The sequence below is a fragment of the Oryx dammah genome, unplaced genomic scaffold (assembly GCF_014754425.2).
Source record: "Oryx dammah isolate SB20612 unplaced genomic scaffold, SCBI_Odam_1.1 HiC_scaffold_2, whole genome shotgun sequence".
In the NCBI taxonomy this organism is placed as follows: Eukaryota; Metazoa; Chordata; class Mammalia; order Artiodactyla; family Bovidae; genus Oryx; species Oryx dammah.
Window position 1 is genome coordinate 69,707,303 of NW_024070186.1, and position 10,177 is coordinate 69,717,479.

The 10,177-nt window shown below is 37.9% G+C and overlaps 1 long non-coding RNA gene across 1 annotated transcript in view; it reads left to right on the forward strand.

The window, feature by feature from the left end:
- Positions 1–7,638, forward strand: part of LOC120871519 — a 34,020-nt gene extending 26,382 nt beyond the window's left edge. Inside the window, exon 2 of the long non-coding RNA XR_005723043.1 lies at positions 6,953–7,638. This is a non-coding gene — a long non-coding RNA (uncharacterized LOC120871519). The remainder of the gene's footprint in view (positions 1–6,952) is intronic.
- The last annotated feature ends 2,539 nt before the right edge of the window (positions 7,639–10,177 follow it).

Sequence of the window (10,177 nt, forward strand, 5' to 3'; positions counted from 1 at the left end):
GAATAAAAATGTGCTCCATCTTAAATGACCTTACTGAAAAAATAAGACAAATCTTTCCATTAAATCCTTTTTTCTTTTGGGAGAGGAAACAAACCAACCCCCCTGAAATCTGAATTGGGATTATTATGGTGATTTTGATCTTGCAATTGCAGCTATTTCGCCAAGGCTCTTATTTCATCCTTGTACTGGACTTACTACAATGTGCTTGCTACATGTAAACATCAGTGTGTTCTTTCTATTAACTTAAAACCATTTTACAGCATCAACATTGAGTACAAATGTGAATAAGGTATAATATATTCTTTTCAAGTAAGGGATCTGGGAGGTGAACACAAATAACAATAACCCCGTGAGAAAGGAAAGGATGAAGTGCTATGGGGATTCTGGGTGGAAAAGTCTCTGTCTTCTTTCTTAGCAGAGCCCTGGAGAAATGCTTTGCTGAAAGAAGAGTTGGCTCTGTAACCCTCTTGAGGACAGGACCATACCTCATTCATCTTTGTATTCTTTGCTGCTAACACTCCAATAAATGCTTGTTTAATAATATTGTACACAAGTGGGTAGACTCCGGAGCCAGATTTTCTGGGCTCAAATCCCATCTTTGCTGAGTTAGAGAATGAGCTGCTGGAATTTAATTATAATATACAGAAAATATGTTTCTCCAAAATAATATTTTGTTTTTGTCTTTGTTTTTAAATTATGAAGTAATGTTATAGATGGTCTGTTCTCAGTATAATAGAAGAAGAGTAAGAAGAATAAGCTCCATTCATGGTAGGCATCCATACTTATACAGTGAGTTGTTCTTTAAAGAGATAATTATCCTATATTACTAAAAATCCAAACAAAGCAACAACCCTGATGTCTTACTGTATTGAACTATAATTTTAGAGTTGGAGGGACCCTTTGACCATTCTGTACATTAATTTCCTCTCTATTCAGATGAGCAAACCAAATTGTAGAGAGGACTCTAGTTAGAAGAAAGAAGGCAATGATAAGAGGATTTGAAACAAACTGTTGGGACTTTTGTCTTGACACATAGACATAATTAGTTTATAATATAAATAAAAATGTGGAATGAATAAACAACACGTGAAATTATAGAAAAATATAACAGAGGTATTAGAGTTTAAGTTTATCGAGCCATAAGAATAATGGCTAACAGTGATTTAGACAACAAAAGGGCATGAGTAAATTGAGGAAAAAATATTATTTTCCATAAAATGCAAGAAGTAAAGACAATAATACCACCACCATAACTACCATGTCTTTAATTCTTTCATTTTATTCTAGTATTTCAATCTCAAGGGCAACCCCAAAGTAGTAAAGAATCTGCCTGTCAATACAGGAGCTGCATGTTTGATCCCTGGGTCTGGAAGATCCTCTGGAGAGGGAAATGGCAACCCATCCAAAATTTTTGCCTTTGGAAATCTCATTGACAAAGGAGCCTGGGCTACAGTCCATGGGGTCACCAAAGAGTCGGACATGGCTTAGTGACTAACAACAACAATCTCAGTCTCATCCTTAGGAAAATGTGAAAGGTCATACCACTGAGAGGAATGACTTTGACTGACAGTTAAATCATAGCATTCACAGTTTGACATAAAAACTCACTGCTATTTCTAATGTTCATAGTTTCATTGAGTTAGACAAGGTGGTGGTCCAAGTGATCAGATTGGTTAGTTTTCACAGCCTTGTCTAACTCAATGAAACTATGAACCATGCCGTGTAGGGCCACCCAAGACAGATGGATCATGGTGGAGAGTTCTGACAAAACATGGTCCACTGGAGAAGAGAATGGCAAACCACTTCAGTATTCTTGCCTTGAGAACTCCATGAACAGTATGAAAAGGCAAAAAGATAGAACACTGAAAGATGAACTCCCCAGGTCTGTGGTGCCCAATATGCTACTGGAGATCAGTGGAGAAATAACTCCAGAAAGAATGAAGAGACAGAGTCAAAGCAAAAACAACAACCTGTTGTGGATGTGACTGGTGACGGAAGTAAAGTCTGATGCTGTAAAGAGCAATATTGCATAGGAACCTGGAATATTAGGTCCATGAATCAAGGCAAATTGGAAGTGGTCGGACAGGAGATGGCAAGAGTGAACATCAACATTTTAGGAATCAGTGAACTAAAATGGGCTGGAATGGGTGAATTTAACTCAGATGACCATTATATCTACTACTGTGGGCAAGAATTCCTTAGAAGAAATGGAGTAGCCCTCATAGTCAACAAAAGAGTCCAAATAGCAGTACTTGGGTGCAATCTCAAAAATGACAGAATGATCTCTGTTCATTTCCAAGGCAAACCATTCAATATCACAGTAATCCAAGTCTATGCCCTGACCAGTAATGCTGAAGAAGCTCAAGTTGAACAGTTTTATGAAGACCTACAAGACCTTCTAGAACTAACACCCCCAAAAGATGTCCTTTTCATTAAGGGGAATGGAATGCAGGAAGTCAAGAAGTGCCTGAAGTAACAGGCAAATTTGGCCTTGGAGTACAGAATGAATCAGGGCAAAGGCTAATAGAGTTTTGCAAAGAGAACACACTGATCATAGCAAACACCTTCTCCCAACAACACAAGAGGAGACTCTACACATGGACATCACCAGATGGTCAATACTGAAATCAGACTGATTATAGTTTTTGCAGCCAAAGATAGAGAAGCTCTATACCGTCAGCAAAAATAAGACCAGGAGCTGACTATGGCTCAGATCATGAATTTCTTATTGCCAAATTCAGACTTAAATTGAAGAAAGTGGGGAAAAGCACTAGACTATTCAGGTATGACCTAAATCAAATCCCTTACAATTATACAGTGGTAGTGAGAAATTGATTAAAAGGATTAGTGAAAAATAGGTTCAAGGCACTCTGATAGAGACAGTGCCTGAAGAACTATGGACAGAAGTTCATGATATTGTATAGGAGGCAGTGAGCAAGACCATCCCCAAGAAAATGAAATGCAAAAAGGCAAAATGGTTGTCTGAGGAAGCCTTACAAATAGCTGTGAAAAGAGAAGTGGAGAAAGGAGAAAAGGAACAATACAACTATTTGAATGCAGAGTTCCAAAGAATAGCGAGGAGAGATAAGAAAGCCTTCCTCTGTGATCAATGGAAAGAAAAGAAAGAAGAAAAGAAGAAAACAATAGAATAGGAAAGACTAGAGATCTCTTCAAGAAATGAGAGATACCAAGGGAACATTTCATGCAAAGATGGGCACAATAAAGGACAGAAATGTTATGGACCTAACAGAAGCAGAAGATATTAAGAAAGAGGTGGCAACAATACACAGAACTGTACAAAAAAGATCTTCATGACCCAGATAATCATGATGGTGTGATCACTCACCTAGAGGCAGACATCCTGGAATGCAAAGTCAAGTGGCCCTTAAGAAGCATCACTAGGAATAAAGCTAGTGGAGATGATGGAATTCCAGTTGAGCTGTTTCAAATCCTGAAAGATGATGCTGTGAAAGTGCTGCACTCCACATGCCAGCAAATGTGGAAAACTCAGCAGTGGCCACAGGACTGGAAAAGGTCAGTTTTCATTCCAATCCCAAGGGAAGGCAATGTCAAGAATGTTCAAACTGCAGCACAATTGCACTCATCTCACACAGTAGCAAAGTAATGCTCAAAATTCTCAAAGCCAGGCTTCAACAGTATGTAAACTGTGAATTTCCAAATGTTTAAGATGGATTAGAAAAGGCACAGGAACCAGAGATCAAACTGCCAACATCTGTCGGATCATCGAAAAGGCAAGAGAGTTCCAGAAAAACATCAGTTGCTGCTGCTTCTAAGTCACTTCAGTCGTGTCTGACTCTGTGCGACCCCATAGACAGCAGCCCACCAGGCTCCCTCATCCCTGGGATTCTCCAGGCAAGAACACTGGATTGGGTTGCCATTTCCTTCTCCAATGCAGGATAGTAAAAAGTGAAAGGGAAGTCACTCAGTTGTGTCTGACTCTTCACGACCCCATGGACTGCAGCCCACCAGGCTCCTCCATCCATGGGATTTTCCAGGCAAGAGTACTGGAGTGGGGCGCCATTGCCTTCTCCAGAAAAACATCTACTTCTGTTTTATTGACTGTGCTAAAGCCTTTGACTGTGTAGATCACAAGAAACTGTGGAAAATTCTGAAAGAGATGGGAATACCAGACACCTGACCTGCCTCTTGAGAGATCTGTATGCAGTTCAGAAAGCAACAGTTAGAACTAGAGATGGAACAACAGACTGGTTCCAAATAGGGAAAAGAGTACGTCAAGGCTGTATATTGTCACCCTGCTTATTTAACTTATATGCAGAGTACATCATGAGAAACGCTGGGCTGGAGGAAGCACAAGGTGGAATCAAGATTGCCAGGAGACATATCAATAACCTCAGATATGCAGATGACACCACCTTTATGGAAGAAATAGAAGAACTAAAGAGCCTCTTGATGAAAGTGAAAGAAGAGAGTGAAAAAATTGGCTTAAAACTCAACATTCAGAAAACGAAGATCATGGCATCTGGTCCCATCACTTCATGGGAAATAGATGGGGAAACAGTGGAAACAGTGTCAGACTTTATTTTGGGGGGCTCCAAAATCACTGCAGATGGTGAATGCAGCCATGAAATTAAAAGATGCTTGCTCCTTGGAAGAAAAGTTATGACCAACCTAGACAGCATATTAAAAAGCAGAGACATTTCTTTGCCAACAAAGGTTAGTGTAGTCAAAGCTATGGTTTTTTCCTGTGGTCATGTATGGATGTGAGAGTTGGACTGTGAAGAAGGCTGAGCGCCGAAGAATTGATGGTTTTGATCTGTGATGTTGGAGAAGACTCTCGAGAGTCCCTTGGACTGCAAGGAGATCCAACCAGTTCATCCTAAAGGAAATCCGTCCTGGATATTCATTGGAAGAACTGATGCTGAAGCTGAAACTCCAATCCTTTGGCCACCTGATATAAAGAGCTGACTCATTTGAAAAGACCCTGATGGTGGGAAAAGTTGAAGATGGGAGGAGAAGGGGATGACAGAGGATGAGATGGTTGGATGGCATCACCGACTCAATGGACATGAGTCTGAGTAAATTCTGGGAGTTTGTGATGGACACAGAGGCCTGGCATGCTGCAGTCCATGGGGTTACAAAGAGTCAGGCATGACTGAGCGACTGAACTGAATTGAACTAAACAGTTTTTACAAATATAAGTAATTTTGCACTTACCATCTGGGTTGTTTTTTTTGTCAATCAATATCTAAATCAATGGGACTCCTGAAGAATAAAGCACTACTGATTCATGAAGAAAATTACTTAAGATCTTATTACGGAAATTTTTACTGTAGAATGAGTAATATTCATCAACATGTATATTTATATAAATATATATTTATATATGAAGCTATTTTTGCACAATGAAATTTTATACTGGGTTAACTTCTATAAAAGATTTTCTCTAGTGGGTAAATTACTGTGTTGTGATAAAAGGTAAAAAATTTTGTTTATACATTTGAGACTAAGATATTGTATTGAGAGAATCGAGAGAATATTCTACCACTAGATTTTTAACTTATGAATAGCTTGAAGTGGCAGTTTCTATTGAAATTCAACATTTACTTATCCCCAGGTAGAAATATCTTTAATATAATTTTCTCTCTGCTGTTTTGGGAAAGGGACATTTTTCCCTACATAACATCTAGGGTATGAAATAATACCAAAAACATAAAAAAGGAAAAAGAATATGTGGATTACTAATTTAGGCCCCAGGATACTGTCACAGACCTCTCTCCCCTTACATGTTTCTCAAATGTGTTTTAAATCTGTGGAAAAAAGTTTTAAACTATTATATTTGATTGGGAACTATTTTTTGACACTCACTACAAAACACTGTAAATTTGGTCTACTAATTTACTCTCAAACTAGTGTACTGCTTCTCTAAGTCATGTGCAACTAAGCCATATTTTTAAATGGTTATTTTCCATGTACTTCACATTTAATTATACTGCCTTGTGAAAATTCTTGAACGATTTCTTTATTTAATTTAAATCTGATTTTGCTATGTAAGGTTTCTTGTGTCTTTTTACATAAATTAAAACTCTCTAAGGAGAGGGAGTATCATAGAGCTTTGTTTCTATAAAAAGAGGTGCTCAAAAATATTTGATAATGAACGAATGAGCATTTACTTCTATCAGCATGACTTAAGTACACACCTTGCAGAAATGTTTAGTTTCAGAGAAAAGAATCAGGTTTGAAAATAAAGAAAAAGTAAGATGAAAAATGAAGACTTGGGGTGGGTGGATATCAGATTTGCTGAAAAGATCTATTTCTTATCCTGCTATGTTTCTCAGATTTTATTTTAGCACCCACAGCTTGAAAATCAGATAAGATTTCCTAGGAGTGTGGCCAGGAAATAAATTGGATTTCAGTCATTTACATTTATTATGGTTGTACAATGCGTCAGGCACTGTATGGAACATATACCTTCCACGAGAATGTCCTTTTCCTCCAAAGGCTGTGTTCTGATTTCACACCTACATACCATATACTTAATCTGAATAAAAACAAAACATATGTTCTAACTGCTGTTGTGAGTAGTCTTATACTTGCCATTTTCCCATCATTTAGTAGGTCTGTGTTAACCTTATTATTAAATGGGCTGGAGTTGTTTTGTCCTGTGTGTAGTTCATGCAAGCATATTTTAAAGGAAATAACACTAATCATAGGATTGGGAAGCTAGTCTTGGATTTGCCACTAATCAGCTGTAACTGACAATGACCAGAAATGCCAAGGAACTAACAATCTGTGCCTCTGTTAGTGACATGACTCGTCCTTCTGACTTGACAACGATATCACGAACATAGACTATGATATAAATCAGAACATGATTTTATTTTTTTAGTGAAAAGTTTCAGTTAAAGACAATGCAAACATTTGTGACTGTGCAGCTGTTTCCAAACTTGCCTTTTGTTTGGTCTGTTTTTAGGAGGAGAAGGAGAAGACCTTCAGTTGGCCTGGAGACCTTGTTCTCTGGGATAGGAGACCATTGCTGCTCTGAACAGCAGCAGTCACCTCACAGAAGGCTTGAGGCACAGCATTTAGACCATTGGGAGCAAGCTTGTCCTCCACGCCTGCCTGCCTGTCCTGGCTGGTGACATCCAGCTGCTCTGCTTCTCAAAGGGCTCCCCCTGCCTCTGGAAGACTCTTGGAAATTGTTGCAGATTCAGTCTGTTCAAGTTGTCTGGGATTTCTCTTGTGATTCAGGGCAGCAGAGCTGTTTCTGAGTTGCCCTTTTAAAAACGAATGTGGAGCCACAGAGATCAGTGTAACTAACACATTTTATGGTCAGGTATGAATGGTCAATAAGAAGAAAGCACTTCTTTGAGCTCTGTGTATTTGGTGTCTATTTTAATTGTATGTATAAAGGGGTGGGAAGTGAGAAGGAAGAAGCAACAATTTTCCCCCTACTAACTGGGGTAGCATCCTGCAAGCTGTGGGGAGGGCCTGAGAATGGATTGAATAGGCCATTTAAAGCCACATGAAGTTGGGAATAAAGTTAAGAATTTGAACTCTCAGTCTCCTGATTTTAGTTTCTTTATGTGGATTGTAATTCAATTGTACAATTATGCTAATTTAAAGGATGTATGAAAAAATGCATATTCATCCCATTGGGTCAGCTTTTTTTGGTTCTCTAATAAATCAACATTATTAAAAAAACTTCCACTCCAGATATTAAACTTGCTAGGTTCCTATAAAAGAGTATTCTTAGGGCTTAGATCAGTAGTTTCCGATCTCTATTTTTGATTAACAAGGTCTCCTCGTTCTAAATTTTCAGAGTGATCAGCATAGTTTTAAGGTCCAGTTTCCCATTTTTATTTATCACACCTGTCCCTATAGTTCCCTCTACCAAAGGCAGTTAATATAGTCTCTGCAGCTGTATCAGATGAGCAGCACACCAATATCTGTATTTCTTTGGGGCTCACTGAAGAAATGAAATAGATAAGAGGAAATAGAAATATGTCTCACTTCAATTAACTGAATCCATCAATTGGTTTGAGGGTATAATTTCCATTATGATAATCTTATTGTAGACTTTTTTAAACGGGGGAGTGCTCGTCTCTTTTTTAATGAGACACTGTTTTAACTGGATACTGGCAGCAACCCCTTTTCACTCTCAATAATATAAAGATATTTCTTAAGCAGAGAATCCAGTGTTAAAATTTGGCAACAAACCGTGTTCTTGTTGTCAAAAGTCAGAAATCAAGAAATCAAGCTGTCTTATTACATACTTTAGCTTTCTACTTTGAGATGCTCAGAGAGGTTCAATAACTTGTTCAAAGTCACACAGGTAGATTAATACCTCACTCAAAAATTTTTCCTATGTCTTAGAAACCATAGGGAAAATATGAAGATCATTACTTAGTCAAATAATGCTGTGACCTTAATTTCACTCATGAGTGTATAATTCATGGGGATAAAAACATATTATTATTTCATGTATTAAGCACATCAGACAATTAACTGACAAAAGAAAAATTCAAATCCACATGACCAAATACTATAACCAAGTAGAAAAAAACAGACTAAATATAATACCAGTCTAATGTTATGGTAAATTTGGATCAATAGATTTTTCCTCCCCAAACCCAAGTTCATTTATTGAAATTGTTTTTTATTGTATTAAATAATATATCAAAATGCTAACTTACTAAATTTTACTTTAGAGTTATAAAATAATAGTTCAAGGAAAGATTAAGATTCTATTAATCTTTCTGTAGATGAGAAAATTGGGAGTCACAGAGATTAAGAGGTGTTCCCTATATCACTCACTAGTAAGGGCAGAAAGAGCCCTGGGATGCAATTCTTGGCCTACTGGCTCATACTATTTCTTTGGTTCCTCACACCTTCCCCCTCCCATTTTGTTATTAATCAGACAGGAATGTGAATGTATCACTTAGGATTAATTGGTTTTTAAAGGGACTATTCTATTTTCATAATTTAATTTAATTCTATCTTCAAAGAGCCCAGATAAGATTCTCAATCTATACTGGTCTATAGGAATCTCCAGAAGTTTAACTCAAGCCAACTGGATTAATTCAAGCTAATTAAAAGATGAATTATGATTCATTTAATCTAACATGTACTGTTCACCTATCATGAGCAGATTCTGTGCTAAGTGTGTTAAAAAGATGAATAAGACCCAGTCAAGAGAACTCACTAGAAAGCAGTGTGAGAGGATGTGAGACAGAGGTCTGCCCAGGCTAGGGGAGCAAAGAGGAGGGCATCTCCCTCAGCCCTGGAGACTCAGGGAAGGGTCCTTAGAGGAAATAACCTTTACCTCCTTTAGCTGAATTTTGAAGGGTGAGCAAGGATTAACCAAATAGATGAAACAGTAGGTGTTCTGTTAAAGGAACATCATTAGAAAAGGCCAGAGGTATGGAAGCATGTGTGCAGTTTGAGGAAATACCAAAGTTGAGCAAGACAAGACTAGGGTGCTTATGCGGAAATTGTAGATGAGCAGACCAGATAGGAAGACCTCACAGGTCACATCTTTTGGAGGTCAGTGTTTTCCACATATCAGTGTACACAAAATTCACCTGCAGAGTGTTAAAATGCAGATTCCCAGACCTTATCTTCGTGGAGTCTGATTCAATGGCTGTAGTAGGTTCCAGTTATCTGTATTTTAAACAAATATTCTAGATAACTATTCTAGAGAAGAATGCACTTTGAAAAATGCTGTTATAGATGATGGTATACCTTGAAAGGCGTTTAAATATAACAAACATTCTAGATAACTTTTCTAGAGAAGACTGCACTTAGGAAAATGCTGTTACAGATGATGGTGTACCTTGAAAGGAGTTTAAATATAAAGGTGATATCATGAAATTAATGCTGTAGCAAAGAGGATAGTGAGATATATGTGACCTTGGCAGCAAAGGGACTAGTTGAGGAGTCAGAATGACTCTTCAGATCAAGACAATAGAGTTTTCTAAGATGGTGACTATGTGGATGGAGAGACAAGGCAGATACAAGAGCATTAGGGACTAAGTGCTGGATAATTTAGATTTAATTTGGGGAGTGAGAGAGAAAGAAGATTGGATGAGGGAGAAAGAGGAGAGGATGGTCCCCAGGTTTCCAACACAGGTAATTGAGTAGGTGGTGGCATTATTAAATGATCCAGGAAATCAAAAGAGGCAGGCTTTATTGGAGG